Here is an 18,986-nt window from a genome sequence, read left to right on the forward strand (position 1 = left end):
ATAGCCGGGTGACTGAGAATATATTGTAGTTTCTACATTATAAAAATAGAATATACAAAATGTAATGCACATAATACTTTCCATGCAGCCTGAAGTTTATAGCTGAGCTTTATAACTTGCGCTTTAGGGTAAACTTAAGATTTCACTGCGTATCTGTTTCTGTTCTCAATTACCCACAAGTGACATTTATTAACTAGCAGAATGTTATTGTTGTTATGGTAAAACCCCATTCAGCAATGATTTTCAGACTTTAGCTGAGCAAAAAAAAAAAACTGTCTGACTACACAAGCCTTAGTAGGTTTAATTTCCCAAATGTAGGTTACTCTACATGCTTGTCTATGTTTAAAGTACAACTCTACCCATAAAACTCATGAATGAAAACTCTTCTTTAAGTCTGCACCGTGTTTCCAATATCTCACTTGTTAGCTGTAGTTTAAGCTCTAGACCTGCCCTTCTCTCCAGACGTTTTGAGTATAGCCATTTTAGGAGCTTCAGAGTTCTGCCTTTAGTCTCCTAGTCTTTCATTTTTTTTTGCCAAGACCTGGGACATCCTCTGAAATATTCAGTATCTGTTTAGCTGGCACTAAACGGAATAATGTGCTTTTATTTTTCTTTCCTTCTAATATACACACCCATATTCCCCAGCTATTGGTGGTGTTACTTTTAGAGCTTCATATACCATTTAAAGGGGTACTTCGCCCCTACACATGTTATCCCCTATCCAAAGGATAGGGCATAATATGTCTGATCGTGGGGGTCCGGCAGCGGGGACCCCCCCACGATCTCCGGGCAAGCACTGTGCCGTTACGGTCATGGAAGCCTGTGTACTAGCAGTCACGCCTCCTCCCATAGACATGAATGGTGGGGATGTGGCGGCTTTGTTCACCAGTCATCTGGCACTGCAAGGAGTTTGCTCCGTGCACCAGAAGACTGGGGTGCCCCAGTGGCTGGACCCCCACAATCAAACATGTTATCCCCCTATCCTTTGGATAGGGAATAAAATGTCTAGCAGTGGCAAAAACTCTAAACAGATTGGTCACTACCCCTCATTTCCATGTTAGCAGGGTGCTCGGGTTCATCACTGTTTAAGAACTGAGATGTGGTGACCTCCCTGTTGACAATTTATTGATCTCCTTGCAGCCTTTGGAACATTGGGGCCATCACCACTGTTCTGTTTCAATGGGGTGTGAACCTGAGTACTCCCCATGTGGAGAATTAAGCAATGGTGGCCACCTAGTTGACAATCTATGCCTGGCCAAAAACTGTTGAAAATAAAACCATAAAAGTTGACAAATCAGTGGAGTGGTAGGTAGCTGAAATACTGTATACTGACAGCAGGATTTTTGTGTGGACAAAGCAGGTTGTTAACAGGGAAACAGGGGTGGACTGACAACACTAAGGGCCCATGGACCAATTAAAGCAAGGGCCCCCTGCGCGAGACTCCACCCAGGTCCCTTCTCTACCTGCCACTATTGTCTCACAACCCAAAATATATCTATAAATAACGGTAACATAAGTTAAGACACCAATATTCCCCCAATGCAGTGAAATATAGAGGTAGATACCAGCTCTACACAGTATAAGTGATTACAGCTGCATCCAGTGACTCAGAGGGGATATCACCTGTATTTCACATAAAGATGTCTCCACAGAATGTTCCGTACAAACAGGATAGGCTCTTCACTTCAGCACAATACTACCTTCATACAAACTTCCCATGTGTATTGACCCACACAATAATAGTGCACACTCACCTCCCCCATATAGTATTTATTCCCAACTCTTTGCAACCATATCTATTAGTTAGGCCCCACTTCCCACATATAGTATTTGGAGCACCTCTGAGCCCGCATATAGTAGTTTGGTACCTCTTTAACCCTGTACAATAGTTAGGTCCACTCTGTGCCCCTATATAGTATTTGGCCCACTCCTGTGCCCCATCATTTTAGTTAGGCTAGGATTCCACTTCCACTGAAAAAAAAAACGCCAGAAAAAACGCCAGTGCAACGCCAGACGTTTTTTCTGGCGTTTTTGCATTTGAGTTGAAATTGCATTTTTGACCCCTTTGGCATTTTTTTCAAAATGTGTTGGGTACCAAAATAAAAAAGGATGCAGTAGGGATGGGAAAAAAATTATTATTTAACGACATTTTTATTTTTTATAATGAACTTTTCATAAATTTTTAATAAAGGGTGTATGTGTGTTTCACTTTTTTTCCTTTTTTTTTTTTTTTTTTTTTTTTTTAAACATTTTTTTAGGTAGTACTATTCCTCCCAGCATGGAACAGACTGTTCCATCATGGGAGTAGTAGTACCTGTACTAATAGACATATCGCCCGATGCGATCGTCCATAATATAGCAGAGATGCGGAGCGGCTCTATACAGCGCTCGCATCTCTGCTCTGGACTCCAGCCAGTGATGTGAATAGAACATTACTCATTCATATTTTCCACCCAGAGTGGGGATTGGCTGGATGGTTGCAGCCAATCACCGCTCTCAGAGGGAAATATGAATGAGTGGTGTTCTATTCACATCACTGGCCGGAGTACAGAGCAGAGATGTGAGCGCTGTATAGAGCCGATCTGTATCTCTGCAATAGATCAGGAGTGATACCCGCTGTGATCTGTCCTTAACTGCAGGTACTACTACTCCCATCATGGAGCACGCTCTGCTCTATGTTGGGAGCTGTAGTACCTGCATTAATAGACAGATTGCAGCGAGTGTAGCTTCTGACACCTGTTGCGATCTGTAGTAGTACCTGTAGTTAAGGAAATATCACAGTGGATGTCACTCCTGACACCTGCTGTGATCCTCCTGTATAATGTATAGATGCGGCCGGATGCTATTCTATGGTCCCCTGCACTGACGTATATACACCTAGTCATATTTCCCAGAGAGCTGGAACCATCTGGCCAATCACAGCTCTCTGCGTGAAATATGATTAGGTGTAAATATACGGCAGTGAAGGGGACCAGAGAAGAGCGGCTGGCTGCATGCCTGAAGAATCTGCGCATGCGCAGCGAAACGTGTTGCATTCAATAAATCCCTTGATTTTATCCTGCATCCTGACGGTTCCTTTCTGCGCCGGACAAACTCCTGATTTTATGGTCATCTCATCCTTGTCTCATCATTCTATGAAGAAAGTGTACATTCACTTCTCAGTATGTTGAGTTTATTCTGGATCTGCTACATGTAAATAGTTAAACTGGAATTGCGTTAGTTTTATGTCACAGCATATCGGTACTATAAGCATTACATACATTATAATATTGAATCCAGTCAAAACATAGACCTGAATGACACTGCTCAGTATATTCTTGTATCTAATGAGCGGTGCAGTAGTAAAATGGTATTGTGGGTGTCAGTACAAAAGACAATGACATATATTTTACTTCTTATAACTGTAAAAAGTTGTAACCCAGAGATGTTTTCCATTTTCTCTATTAGCTCTGGATTTGAGTGCTGCTCAGGTTTTACAGTCCTGCTGGACATGTGAAAGAGAGATGAACAGCACTGTGACAGTATCTAATGGGGTTATATACAGGGAATATAAAAGTCTACACACTGATACCAGGTTTTTGTGCTGAGACAAGATAATTCAATTCAATTGCAAAACAAACCGAAGTCTTTGAGGGGGGGGGGATAAAAAATAACACACTATAACCTGGTTGCATAAGTGTTCACACCTTCTTATAACTTGAGATATGATTATGTTCAGAATTAAAGGGGTTATCCAGGGAAAAACTTTTTTTTTATATATCAACTGGCTCCAGAAAGTTAAACAGATTTGTAAATTACTTCTATTAAAAAATCTTAATCCTTTCATTACTTATGAGCTTCTGAAGTTAAGGTTGTTCTTTTCTGTCTAAGTACTCTCTGATGACACGTGTCTATGGGAACCGCCCAGTTTAGAAGCAAATCCCCATAGCAAACCTCTTCTAAACTGGGCGTTTCCCGAGACAGGTGTCATCAGAGAGCACAGAAAAGAACAACCTTAACTTCAGAAGCTCATAAGTACTGAAAGGATTAAGATTTTTTAATAGAAGTAATTTACAAATCTGTTTAACTTTCTGGAGCCAGTTGATATATATAAAAAAGTTTTTTTCCTGGAATACCCCTTTAACCAATCACTTTTTGTATCACTTCACTATAAACATGTAGACTTGGCTCAGTGGAGCGTGCATGGGGAGAGAGGATTGAGTCTCTGGCAGCAGCTTATTTCACATGGGATCAAAGTATTGGCCATGTTGAAATTCACAACGTCTGATGACTCTTTGCTGACAATTGCTGTCAGGATATATATACTGAGAATTGTCACAATATCAGTGAGTTTAGACATCTTTTTTATGTAATAGCTGAGACTGAGTCTAATCCTTGTGGGAGAGGAAAAGCAACAATGATAACAAATAAAAAGAAGACGCTCATTCTCAATTTTGGCATACATGTCAACAATGAACTGATGGAATAATTGCCTACCGTGTAATATGTGGTTCTGCTCGTCCTCCCCGCATTCCTTACTGCAGCAGTGCTGCCATGCCCTCTTCAAGCCCCCTGCACAGATGTGTTCTCTCTTCCCCTCACCATTGGTCCGGCAGCAGGATGTTTAAAACTCCCGGACAATCCCTGCAGCCCCAGAGTAATACGATAAGGAGATATACCGGAAGTCTAATAGTCTTGTATTGGCTCTGCTGTTTTACTGTCAGGCTGCAGAGATTGTTGGTATCGGGACATCCCTAATCTCTACTATATTTTTATTTTGTGTACAAAGTTTAAATATTTCCAGCAGTTCCGTTGTTGTGCTAGTACATACATACAGTGATCCCTCAACTTACAAAGGCCTCAACATACAATAGTTTCAACATACAATGTTCTTTTCTGGACCATTGTAACTTGAAACCAGACTAAACATACAATATACAGACAGTCCAGATCTGTGAAACATGTCAATGGCTGGAAGAACTGACCAATCAGAATGGGCAATTTACTTGTAAAACCCCTGTATTACTGAAGTGCATGCACTGACTGGTGTCTGGTAGCGCCCCCTACAGAACAGGGAGGTATTACATGTTCTGTACTCTTTACATGTGCCAGGGTTATCCGCTCCTTTGGACACCAGGTGAGGGCGGCTCCATGTTACTTTTTTAGGACATTGTGTATTCTGTACAGAACGCTGAAGAAGCTTTTGTCCTCTACATAGACCAGCATTTCCCATCCAAGGTGCCTCCAGCTGTTGCAAAACTACAACTCTCAGCATGCCCGGACAGCCAAAGGCTGTCCGGGCATGCTGAGAGTTGTAGTTTTGCAACAGCTGGAGGCACCCTGGTTGGGAAACACTGACAGTGATTTACAGCTCCCAGCAGATCTTTCTTACTTTTATATATAAGGACTTGCTTTATCTATATTAGTTATCTACTTATTTTTCTTTAATCTTCACGTTTTCCTATTTTTTGGATGACATTTTGGTGGCTTCAGAACCAATTACCAGGTTTCCATACAGTTATCGTCTCAACATACGATGGTTTCAACATACAATGGTCGTCCTGGAACCAATTAATATTGGACCACTGTATACACATAGTTACATAGTACGGTTGAAAAAAAAAATTGTCCATCAAGTTAAACAAACTTGACGGGAAGGGGTATGGTGAATGAAGGAGAGTGGAGGTGATTTTAAATTTATGTATATGCATTAATATTATTTTTCTCTTTTTGAAGCCTAAACTGTGCCACATACAGTGAATTTTGTATATATAGTTATAACCAGCCTAAGGCTGCCTTGAGAAGTATTAGTATGCTGCACTCCTCTGTGTTGTGCTATTATCACAGCTCATTAGAAATGCCCCCATGTGCTATATGAATCAGGCCATGTAATCTGATTACTTAGCAGGCCATCTCATGTGACCCTGACTACTGAGGAAATGTGTCATGAATGGTACATTTTTAAGTCCATTAAATATATTGGGCTGCTAAGACTATTGTAACGAGTGACATGATAATCCTTAAAGGCCCTTAAATGGGCACTGTCAGATATAAAAACTTTTGATATGTTGTAAAGCATACAAAACCAATAGGTTTTGCAATTGCTTTCATGAAACAAAAATCAGTATTTCATTCTGAAAAAGCCAGTCAAAGAACTGCCCCCCCCCCCCCTCTGCCTCCTGGGATACATACTAGTCCTACGGTGTCCACTTGTCATCACTTACATCATGGACCCACTTCATGATTGACAGGTCTGCAGCTGCTACTTGTGGGGAGAGGGGGGGGGGGGTGGTGCAGAAGCACAGGCTCCCTCACTGTCTGCTGTGTGAAGAGACTGAGCAGGAGAATGGAGAATTTCTTTGTTTAAAAAGTAAGTATCCCTGCATGTATGCATTATGTGTGTGTGGATATATATGGTAAGGCCTGCGCAGCTGGCCTGTAATTGTGGGAGGAGCGGGATGACCATATAAACCCACGGCTCTCCCCCCTTCAATGACGCTGTGGGCTCTTCGCTTGAGGGTTTGTCACATGGTGTCGGCAGGAGGTGGAGTCACGTTCCCACCGGTCAGCTGACTGCACGAGTCAGCTGACTGGAAGGTCGCATCAGCCGGCATGGTGGTGGTAAGTGGCCGTGGCTGACCGGGGGTAACGCTGGCTGTTCCCGGACTCTGGAGGTGAGCCGGAGTTCAGGGAAACCCTTGGTCAGCCCGGCCCCAGGTTATTGTATTACATATCGGCATTCGGCTTCTCGCAAATGCATATCATTACCGCACTATGTGAACGGCTTGCTGCGCATGTATATGATTACTGCACTGTGTGAACAGCCTCCTGCACATGCATATCGTTACCGCAGTATGTGAACAGCCTCCTGCACATGCATATCATTACCGCGTTATGTGTTAGGCTTCTTGCACATGTATATGATTACCGCATTATGTGATAGGCTTCTTGCACATGTATATGATTACTGCATTATGTGAACAGTCTCCTGCACATGTATATCATTACCGCACTATGTGAACGGCTTGCTGCGCATGTATATGATTACTGCATTATGTGAACAGTCTCCTGCACATGCATATCATTACCGCACTATGTGTTAGGCTTCTTGCACATGTATATCATTACCGCACTATGTGTTAGGCTTCTTGCGCATGTATATGATTACTGCATTATGTGAACAGTCTCCTGCACATGCATATCATTACCGCACCATGTGTTAGGCTTCTTGCGCATGTATATGATTACGGCATTATGTGAACAGTCTCCTGCACATGCATATCATTACCGCACTATGTGTTAGGCTTCTTGCACATGTATATGATTACTGCATTATGTGAACTGTCTCCTGCACATGCATATCATTACCGCACCATGTGTTAGGCTTCTTGCGCATCTATATGATTACTGCATTATGTGAACAGCCTCCTGCACATGCATATCATTACCGCACTATGTGATAGGCTTCTTGCACATGTATATGATTACTGCATTATGTGAACAGTCTCCTGCACATGCATATCATTACCGCACTATGTGATAGGCTTCTTGCACATGTATATGATTACTGCATTATGTGAACAGTCTCCTGCACATGCATATCATTACCGCACTATGTGATAGGCTTCTTGCACATGCATATCATTACCGCACTATGTGTTAGGCTTCTTGCACATGCATATCATTACCGCACTATGTGAACAGTCTCCTGCATATTTTATCATTTCCGCACCACGTGAACAGTCTCCTGCACATGTATAACATTACCGCTCTATGTGAACAGCCTCCTGCACATATATATCATTATCACATTTTGTAATTCTGTGCTGCTGGGAGGATCTATATGTGTCTCCGGTATACTGAGACTCGCACACCTTTACACTCAATCGGACTCACCGCTCCGCCCCACCCTGTGGGCTTATGCTTCACCCCCACAGCTGCCAATCTGGTCAGTCTTAGGCATGCTACACCAACAGCTGCGCTCACCTCCAACTTTTCTTAACTAGTCTAGTCTCTTAACTAACTTCCTCACAGTTTTCTTTTCATTTTTTTTTTTTTTATATTTATACTTCTGTGTTTCCGGGCGGTGTGCCTCCAGCTGTTGTGGAGCTACGATTCTCACTTATAGGAATCATGCCGTAGGGTTCATGCTGTACACATCCTGGTACCCATACACGTTGGTAGGATTCATGCCGGTAACATTTATACGCCACACACGCTTATAGGGTTCATTCGTTCTCTACGCGCTTGTAGTTTTATACCGTACACACGCTTTTAGGGTCATACTGTACACCCCCTTTGTAAGGTTTATACTGCACACACGCTTGTAAGATTCATACAGTACACACTTGTAGAGTTTATGCCGTTTACTTGCCTACAGGTTTCATACTGTACACTCGCTTGTAGGATTGTATTGTACATTCACCCTTAGGGTTCATGCTGTACGCTTGCTTGTAGCATTCATACCGCACTCACGCTTGAGCATATTTGTGGGGTGCATGCTTGTAGCATCTACTCTATACACACGCTTGTACATATTTGTAGCATTATGCTGCGTACATACTTATAAGATTCATGCCGTACACAGTACACACTGGTAGGATATCCTGTACACACGCTTGTTGGATTCTTACTTTACACGCGTTAGGATTATGCAGTACATTCGCGGTAGCATTTATACGGTACACTCGCTCGCATAATTCATAAAGTTCATGCTGTGCATACCAATGTAGCATTCATACTGTACACTTGCTCGTAGGTTTACGTGGTATACACGCTTGTACTCGCTTGCAAGGTTCATACTACACACGCTCTTGTAGGAGTCATGTTGTACACACTAATAGGAGTCATACTATGTACACGCTCATACGAGTCACACTGGACGCACGTTTATAGTATTACATGGCCCCCACGCTCGTAGGATTACTACTGAATATGCACTCATAAGGATTGTGCTGCACACCCGCTCGCAGGACTTGTATCACGCATGTTTGTAGGGTTATATTACTCGGGTGCACGCGGGAATCAGGCTGTGTGTGCACTCATGGCATGTGTTCTGTACATGCGCTTGCGCTATTTGTGAAGTTCGTACGCCCGCAGTTTTGTGCAGCACACATGCTCATACAGCACATGGGGTGTGGCCCCGTACGCAGGTATGTGGTCACAATAGTTACTACTTGCCGGCATAATCTCTGCCATCGGTCGTGGTTAGCTTCAGGCGTTCACTGGTGGTCTATACGCGTATATGGTTGGCCCGAGTATAGGTTCATCAAGTTGGTGGTACAGCCATGCATAGCGGTTCACGACAGTTTCACACGTAGTCGTTCTGCACGCTTCTTTATATAGGCAGGGTGATACATAGCAGTTGTCGCTGCTGACACATGTTCAGAACGACAATTACACGACGCTCAGGCAGGGCTTACCCAGTAAACCGTTGCAGACGGGGTATGTTTCATTATCGTTGGTACTGACTTGCCTTCTGAACGAAACTGACATTACGCATAGGTGGTGTTTACCTGTTAAGCCTGTCATGTTGCAGAAAGGCTACGTCGCATAATTGTTATTACTGACACGCCTTCAGAACAGCAATAACACCACACATATGTGATGTATACCCATCATGCCTGCCACGCCTGCAGGGGGTACGTTGCACGGTTGTTACTGACACGCCTTCAGAACAGCAATAACGCCACACATAGGTGATAAGATTTGTTTTATTATCCAAGTAATCACCTCATGAACCTGACACGTCTTCAGGTTGTGTTTACTTGTGTTGTCGGTGCACCTCTTTTACGATATAGTCACGTTCTCAAAAAACGGAATTCACGATGTTTTGGGTTGTCATGGTACTCGTATGAACTTTCGCACTTACCACTGGGCACACACTTATCTAGACTCAGTTACGCATACAATTCTCGTCCGACACACCTTCGGATACTTTCCCTCTGTCCTGGTTTAAAGAGTTGTTTATTGTTGTCCAAGTAATCACCTCATGAACCTGACACGCTTTCAGGTTGTGATTGCTTGCGTTGTCGATGCGCTCCTTTCTCTGTGTAGTCATGTCCCAAAAATGTACTTCATGGTGTTCTAGGTTGATACGGTACTCGTATAATGCTTCGCACTTGTCACCGGGCACATACTCGTCTAGGCCCGGTTACGCATACGATTCTCGTCCGACACATCTTCGGATACTTTCCCTCTGTTCTGGTTTAAAGTGTCGTGCATTGTTCTCCAAGTAATCACCTCATGAACCTGACACGTTTTCAGGTTGTGATTGCTTGCGTTGTCGATGCACTCCTTTCTCTGTGTAGTCTCGTTCCTAAAGATGCTCTTCAGGGTGTTCTAGGTTGTTAAGGTACTTGTATAACGTTTCGTACTTGTCTAAGTCCAGTCACGTATACAATTCTCATCCGACACGTCTTCGGATACTCTCTCTCTGTCCTGGTGTTAGACGGTCAGCTATGTTATAGATAAATGAGCTTGGCTAGACGGTTAGTTTGGCTGTCCCTACAACATACATTTACTTTCACATGTGCTCACATTGAAGCAGTCCAGAATATTGCAGCAGATGCCTTATCTAGGAACAACCTGTCACAATTCTTTCAGGTGATGCCAGAAGCCGATTCCATAGGGGCGCAAGTTCCCCCATTCCATTCACTAGTCATGAACTGAACCAGCACCTTCGGATAGCCAAACGTTTGGTCAGTGATTCCTTGTCCGCAAATACACGAAAAATTTATGGTACGGCGTGGAACTCATTCTCCAAATTCAGATCCAAGCACGCCGAAGGCGACAAGATTTCAGTTCCCTTCCTATTAGCATATGTCGGGTTTTGCCATACCACACTGCATTTATCCCACAATACTATTAAGAGTTATCTAGCCGGTATCAACACCATTTATCCTTGACCAATACCCGTAGTTACTCTATACTCTCTTCTCGCTTGGTGAAGTCCGCTCTGAAGGGCATCCTTAAGAAGGAAGTCCCTCACAGCCCAGTCAGACAACCAATCACAGGCAACATGTTCAGGCAGTTGTCCGACTTGTTAGACTTCGCACCATTGGGTATTCGTGATAGCCTCACATTGATAGCGGCCATGTACCTTGCCTATTATGGGTTTCTCAGACCGGGTGAGTGTACTGCTCGGACTGTCAACGCGCCCTTTCTTAAGGTCAGTCAGCTGTCACATGTCTCTGATCATTTCGAGCTGTCCCTCAGTCAGACCAAGACCTCGTCTCCGGGTCAAACTGTGATTGTCCGGTTTTCCCCACCGCGCACAAATGGTGTCCTGTCACAGTCCTCCGTGTATTGTTGAACGCCTGTGTTAACCTATCAGCTGATGACCCTTTACTCCATTTCAGATCCAACCCGCTAACTACTTCTCAATTCATCAAACAGTTACGCATTTTGGTCAGGTCGCTGGGAGGAGTCCCGACTTCATTATCCGGTCACTCCTTCCGGATTGGCGCAGCTACAGCCACTTCTAAGCACGGGGTCCCAGCCCACGTAATCATGAAATTAGGATGTTGGAAATGCGGATGCTACATGCAGTATATCCCTAACCCTCGCAAAGAAATGGCTAGCGCATTCCAGTCTCTTGTGTTGTAATCTGCAATAAACAAATGTTTGTTTAAATCCGGGTTTTGCCCTCTTTTCCAGGCATATTCTTTACGCCGCAGTTATGGCACACTTCAGACTGCTTAGTTGAGGTTGATAGGTTATTGGTTACAGTTGGTTGTTAGGTTAGTACTAGGGTTGTACGCATATCAGTCATGTAGCAACGACCACAAATGTATGTGTATATATCTGTAAATATATGAAGTGAGTGTGTGTGTGTGTGTTACAGGGGTACTACAATCATATGCCTCCAGCTGTTGCAATACTACAACTCCTAGGATGTGTGGGCATGCTGGGAGCTGTAGTTTTGCAAAAGCTGTAGGCACACAGTGTGTGTTTGTATAGCATAAAACCAGAAAGGAAAGGATTACCGTTCCCAGAGGAGTGAGGGAGGGGGAGTGTTCATCACAGTGAGGACCCACCCCCTGCTGTAAATGAAAAGTACTTTCACTTTGCAATCACTCACTTTGAAGTAAATAAAGTGAATTCTAAGAGAAATATAGGTCATAGACACATAATGATTACATGTACATGATCAGGATGAGATACTGAGCAACATATAACAGTTTATTTTTATTTTTTGGGTGATCTGACAGGTACACTTTAATTACTTAACCTCTTGGGGATGCAGGATGTATGCATACACCCTGCATCCCTGATCCTTAACCCTTAAGGACTCAGCCCATTTGGGCCTTAAGGACTCAGACAATTTTATTTTTACGTTTTCGTTTTTTTTCCTCCTCGCCTTCAAAAAATCATAACTCTTTTATATTATCATCCACAGACTAGTATGAGGGCTTGTTTTTTGCGCGACCAGTTGTCTGTTGTAATGCCATCACTCACTTTACCATAAAATGTATGGCGCAACCAAAAAAATACTATTTGTGTGGGGAAATTAAAAAGAAAACCGCAATTTTGCTAATTTTGGAAGGTTTCGTTTTCACGCCGTACAATTTACGGTAAAAATGACATGTGATCTTTATTCTTTGGGTCAATAGGATCAAAATGATACCCGTGATAACATACTTTTCTATTACTGTTGCGCTTTAAAAGAAATCGCAAACTTTTTAACCAAACTAGTACGTTTAAAATCCCCCTATTTTGAAGACCTATGACTTTTTCATAGGGCTCATTTTTTGCGCTGTGATCTTTACTTTTTATTGATACCATATGTGCTTATATAAAACTTTTAATCTATTTTTTATTAATTATTTTTGGAATAAAATGTTATAAAAAAGCAGCTATTTTGGACTTTTTGTTCACACCGTTCACCGTACGGTATCATTTTATTTTAATAGTACAGATATTAATGCACGCGGCGATACCAAATATGTATATAAAATATTTTTTTTAACACTTTTTGGGGGTGAAATAGGGAAAATGTGATAATTTACGTTTTTATTGGGGGAGGGGGGTTTTCAAATTTTTTAAAGTTTATTTTTTACTTTTATTTTTACACTTTAATAGTCTCTATAGGGGACTATTTATAGCAATCATTCGATTGCTAATACTGTTCAGTGCTATGTATAGGACATAGCACTGATCAGTGTTATCGGTCATCTTCTGCTTTGGTCTACGGGAAGGCAGATCAGAGCAGAAGATGCGGGGAAGGCAGCGGAGGCAGGTGAGGGGACCTCCGTCTGCCGTGCTGGATGATCAGATCGCCGAGGCAGCGCTGCGGGCGATCCGATCATCCATTTTAGTGACCACGATGCTGCAGATGCCGTGATCTGTATGAATCACGGCATCTGAGGGGTTAATGGCGGACATCATGCTACGCATGATCCGGGCATCGCTCCAATGCTCGCGGTTATGCTTAGGACGTAAATGTATGTCCTGGTTCGTTAAGTACCAGCTCATCAGGACGTACATTTACGTCCTGCGCCGTTAAGGGGTTTAAACCGTTCTCACCAGCAGAGAAGGGCTTAAATCCACGGCTAATGCCGGGCACAGCCGATCGTGCTGATGCCTGACATTAACCCTTTAGACGCTGCGTTCAAAGTTGATCATGGTGTCTAAAACGAAAAAATGGTGTTTAAAAAAAAAAAATTTAATAAAGAATAAAAATAATCATATGTGGTACCACCGCGTTCGCAAAATGTCCGAACTATTAAAATTTTAGGTTAGCTAAACCACACGGTAGATGGAGTACACAAATAAAAAATACCAAAGTGCATTTTTGGTCACTTCATATACCATAAAAATATTAATAAAAAGCGATCAAAAGTCCCATCAAAACAAAAATGGTACCGATAAAAACTACAGATGAAGGTGCAAAAAATTAGCCCTAGTACCACCCCGTACACGGAAAAATAAAAAAAGTTATAGGGGTCATAAGATGCCAATTTTAAACATACTAATTTTGGTGCATGTAGTTTATAATTCTTTTAAGTATTAAAATAAAATAAAACCTTGATAAATTGGGTATTCTTGTAACCGTATGGACCTACAGAATAAAGATTAGGTGTCATTTTTACCAAATATTGCACTGCATAGAAACGGGAGCAAAAGGGCCAGAGATACCAAATTTAGATAATACAGTAAACAAATAAGGCTAAGTGACAGTATCAAAGGCATTTTCAATATCCAAGGAATATTATAACATATGTTATGTATGTATTATCAGAAAAGGACCTAATGTATAAATCAGTTTTAAACATAGTTTTAAAGATTTTTTTTTTGTGATGGTTTTACATTTTATTATCTATAGTTTAAAAATAATCCTAAAATCTTGCAATTTTTATTAAGGCTAATAATAAGCAGAAAATTCAAATTCTATAGCAGTCTACTAACTCATTATTACCACTGGTGTTACCTACTGGCAACACCAGTGGTAATAATGAGTTAGTAGACTGCTATAGAATTTGAATTTTCTGCTTATTATTAGACTTAATAAAAATTGCAAGATTTTGAAAAGGCCTTTTGATACTGTCACTTGACCTTATTTGTTTTCTGTATTATTTAAATGTTGTATCTCTGGCCCTTTTGTTTGGATTTTACGCCTCCTTTACTCTACCCCGACAGCCTACCTTAAGCTTCCAACCTCGTCTCCAATGCCCATTACTATCAGACAACGCTGTTTGCCCTGCTTACTGAACCTCTGATGGCATCCATTAAAGAGTGAGTGGATACCTCTGGAGTGACTATGCGTTCCTCTACGTATAAGGTGAATTTTTTCGCTGAGGACTTGCTTTTGACTCTGTTGGATAGGTTCACTAAGCTGTCGGGCTTACAAGTGAACGTTGCTAAATCTGAGGCTCTTTATTGCAATGTTCCCCCCTCGGTCCATCATTTGATTTCTCTGAACCTTTTGTTTTCGTGACTCCGCTTCTGGCCTTCCTTACCTTGGGGTACAACTTACTCCTGCTCTCTCCTCTATTTATGCTGCCAACTATCCACCTTTATACCGTTCTATCCGGGCGGATCTGAAGAAATGGAGTTTACCACATATATCTTGGGTAGGGAGCGTCAATGCGATTAAAATGGTTGTGCTCCCCCGTCTCTTTTGCTCTCTTCCAGTGCCTGTCCCTCGGCGGGACCATCGGTCTTTACAGAAGGATGTTTTTGCTTTCATATGGAGCGATAAATGACCCTGTAGCTATAGGACGGTTATGTACTTTCATAAACCGATGGGGGGGCCTCTCTGTACCTAATTTTCAAAAATGTTATTATGCAGCTAGGTTGGCACAGTTGGCCCTTACTCATGTCTCAAAGGGAGCCACTCAGTGGGTTGGCCTGGAGGAGTCTCTTCTATTTCCTTATTCTTATTCTGCTTTGATGTGGTCCTCTTGCTCTTACTAACTTACTCCCTGCCTCTGCTCAAATTATTCATTATGCATTGTCTCTCTGGCGGTTGGTCCGCTTTAAGTTTTCTTTACAGTCCCCTGTCTTCTTTCACCTTTCTTTTCTTTCTAACCCTCTTTTTCGACCGGGTTTGTTGTTGGGTGTGAATGTTGAAGCTTACTAGACTCTCTGACTTGCTGGCGGGTAAAAAATTTATTTCTTTGGACTTGTTACGTAGTCGTCATTCTCTCCCACCAAAGGAAGTGTATCGAGCACTCCAAGTTTTGCAATGGAAAAAGCCCACCTTGAAGTTTGTTGATTTGATACTTTTGAATGAAAAGTTGTCCGCGATCTGAGAGGATACTGTTGATAGATTTAACATATTGTGGGACACTTGGCTTTCCTCCTCTTATTTTCCTGCTTTACACCACTGTATGTCACTTTATTGGTGGGGATGGGGGGAGATACTTTGTTGTTTTGTTGTTCTTAGTGGGGTAGCCATCCATTTTTGTATACCATTTTAGATTATTGTTGAGTAGGGGTGTGAATCGCCAAGAATTTGGCGATTCGATTCGAATCGCGATACCAGTGTGGCGATTCGATATATCCAGATATATCGCGATACCGTCTAGGTGACGATACATCGCGATATATCCCGATACATCGCCTACCTGGGAGCATTCATAGATCCCAATAGACGCCGCTGTCAGCTTTGACAGCGGCGATCTAGTACTCCGGTGCTCACTTTTCTCATGTTATCCCGTCCGGGCTGCAAAATAAAATAAAACGCACTTTATCTTACCTGCCAACGAGCCCCCGGAGCTCCGGTACAGGTGTTGGGTCCCCGGGCTGTATTCTTCTTACTTCCTGTTAGTCCGGCACGTCACATGGAGCTTCAGCCTATCACCAGCGGAGGCGGGACATCGCTGCGGCCAGTGATAGGCTGAAGCTCCATGTGACGTGCCGGACTAACAGGAAGTAAGAAGAATACAGCCCGGGGACCGAACACCTGTACCGGAGCTCCGGGGGCTCGTTGGCAGGTAAGATAAAGTGCGTTTTATTTTATTTTGCAGCCCGGACGGGATAACATGAGAAAAGTGCGCACCGGATACTCCTTTAATAGCCAGCCGCGGCGATTGCCGCATGCTGGCTATTAGCGGCGGCCCCCGGCTACTGAAATCAGCCGGGGGTCGCATAGTACGGAGTGGGCACGAGTCGGAGCCCGCTCCATACACCCAGAGCGCCACCGTGTCAGATCCGGCCTGCCCGGCTCCACAAATGTGAAACTTTTATCTCCTGATGCCCAAGACATGACATGCTGTTCCAGGCGTCCGCAGATAAAAATTCCACATCCCTAAAAGAATCGATTCAAAAATATTTTGAATCGATTCTGTATCGGCAAATGAAAAAATCGCGATTATCGCGAGAATCGATTTTTTCTTACATCCCTATTGTTGAGCTACTATATTATGTTTGTCATGTCTTGACACCTTATCTTGACCCGAATGTCGGGCTTTTGTATGCTTTTGACATCCTCTGGTTCCTTTGTTGATCTGAGCCCAAAAGGGCATGTTCTATGCTTATCTGATTTGCAATTGTACCGCTATTAAGAAATGTCCCCTATTGAGAAAAAAGGCCCAAAATCTTTCTGAATGACTGAATACTGTATTGTACTCACTCCAGAGTGTAATTACCTATAAAACATGATAAAAAGCAATATTAATATAGAATCTCCTGGTGACGTTTAACCACTTAAGGACCTAGGCCGTATGGATACGCCTTTACATCCTGGTACTTAAGGACCCAGGGCGTATCCATACGCCCGTGGGAATTTCGGTCCCCGCGCAAATGCCCAGGGGGGTCATCAGACCCCACCATGTCGGCAATCGGCGCAAATCGCAAGTGAATTCACACTTGCGATTTGCGCCGATTCCGGGTCATACGGGTCTATGGTGACCCGGAATATAAGGGGGATCGTGGTTGTCTAAAACACCTACGATCCCCCTGAAGGGATAGGAATGAGGTGGCAGAGGTGCCACCCCTTCTATCCCTGCTATTGGTCTGCTATTGATCGTCAGAAGCGATGACCAATAGCAGATCGGGAGCAGGGGGGTTAACTTTCGTTTTCCCCGTCCTGCCCACCCACAATAGGCGGGGCAGAACGGGGAAACGAAGGGCATGCTAGGAGTTGTAGTTTTGCAACAGCTGGAGGGCAGCAGTTTGAGACCACTATACAGTAGTCTCTAAACGATATCCCTCCAGATCTTGCAAAACTACAACTCCTAGCATGCCCACATAGCTGTTTGCTGTCTGGGCATGCTGGGATTTGTAGTTTTGCAACATCTGGAGGGTCACAGTTTGGAGATCACTGTGCAGCGGTCTATAATCTGTAGCCCTCCAGATGTTGCAAAGCTGCAAATCCCAGCATGCCCAGACAGCAAACAGCTGTCTCGGCATGCTGGGAGTTGTAGTTGCATACCTCCAGCTGTTGCAGAACTACATCTACCAGCATGCCCTTCGGTGATTAGTACATGCTGGGAGTCGTAGTTTTGCAACAGCTGGAGGCACACTGGTTGGAAAATACTGAGTTAGGTAAAAGAACCTGAAGGTTTTCCAACCAGTGTGCCTCCAGCTGTTGCAAAAGTACAACTCCCAGCATGCACTGTCTGTCAGTAATGCTGGGAGTTGTAGTTTTGAAACAGTTGGAGGCTTCAAGTTTGGGCTGCGGCAAATTTTTCGCTGCAGCGCAAACTCCTAGCGGGAAACTCACCGTAACACGCCAGTGCGAATGTACCCTAAAAACACTACACTACACTACACTAACACAAAATAAAGGGTAAAACACTACACTGTCCCCCCTCAATAAAAATGAAAAATGTCAGTGTTTCCAAAACGGAGCCTCCAACTGTTGCAAAACAACAACTCCCAGCATTTCTGGACAGCCACTGACTGTCCAGGCATGCTGGGAGTTTAGCAACAGCTGGAGGCACCCTGTTTGGGAATCACTGGCGTAGAATACCCCTATGTCCACCCCTATGCAATCCCTAATTTAGTCCTCAAATGCGCCTGGCGCTGTCTCACTTCGGAGCCCTGACTTATTTCAAGGAAACAGTTTAGGGACACATATGGGGTATTTTCGTACTCGGAAGAAATTGCACTACAAATTTTGGGGGTCTTTTTCTCCTTTTACCCTTATGAAAAGGAAAAGTTGGGGGCTACACCAGCCTGTTAGTGTAAAAAATGTACACTAACATGCTGGTGTGGCCCCATACTTTTTATTTTCTCAAGCGGTAAAAGCAAAAAAAAAAAAAAAAAATTTGTAACGGGAAATACCCCATATGTGGGCGTAAAATGCTCTGCGGGCGCACAACAAGGCTCAGGAGTGAGAGCGCACCATGTACACAAACATAAACACAAAAAAATAAATACCTACATGTGACCCCATTTTGGAAACTACACCCCTCACGGAACATGACAAGGGGTATACACGGAACATGACAAGGGGTATAGTGAGCCTTAACACCCCACAGGTGTTTGAAGAGCTTTCATTAAAGTTGGATGGGAAAATGAAAAAAAAATAAAAAATATTTTCACTAAAATGCTGTTGT

The 18,986-nt window shown here is 43.1% G+C and overlaps 1 protein-coding gene across 3 annotated transcripts in view; it reads left to right on the forward strand.

Annotated features, from left to right (window-relative positions):
- The window catches only part of LEKR1 (leucine, glutamate and lysine rich 1), a 230,339-nt gene that overhangs the window by 60,710 nt on the left and 150,643 nt on the right, over positions 1 to 18,986 (forward strand). The gene's annotated exons all lie outside the window — the stretch shown is intronic.

Source organism: Hyla sarda, chromosome 3 (assembly GCF_029499605.1).
Source record: "Hyla sarda isolate aHylSar1 chromosome 3, aHylSar1.hap1, whole genome shotgun sequence".
NCBI classification, from domain to species: Eukaryota; Metazoa; Chordata; class Amphibia; order Anura; family Hylidae; genus Hyla; species Hyla sarda.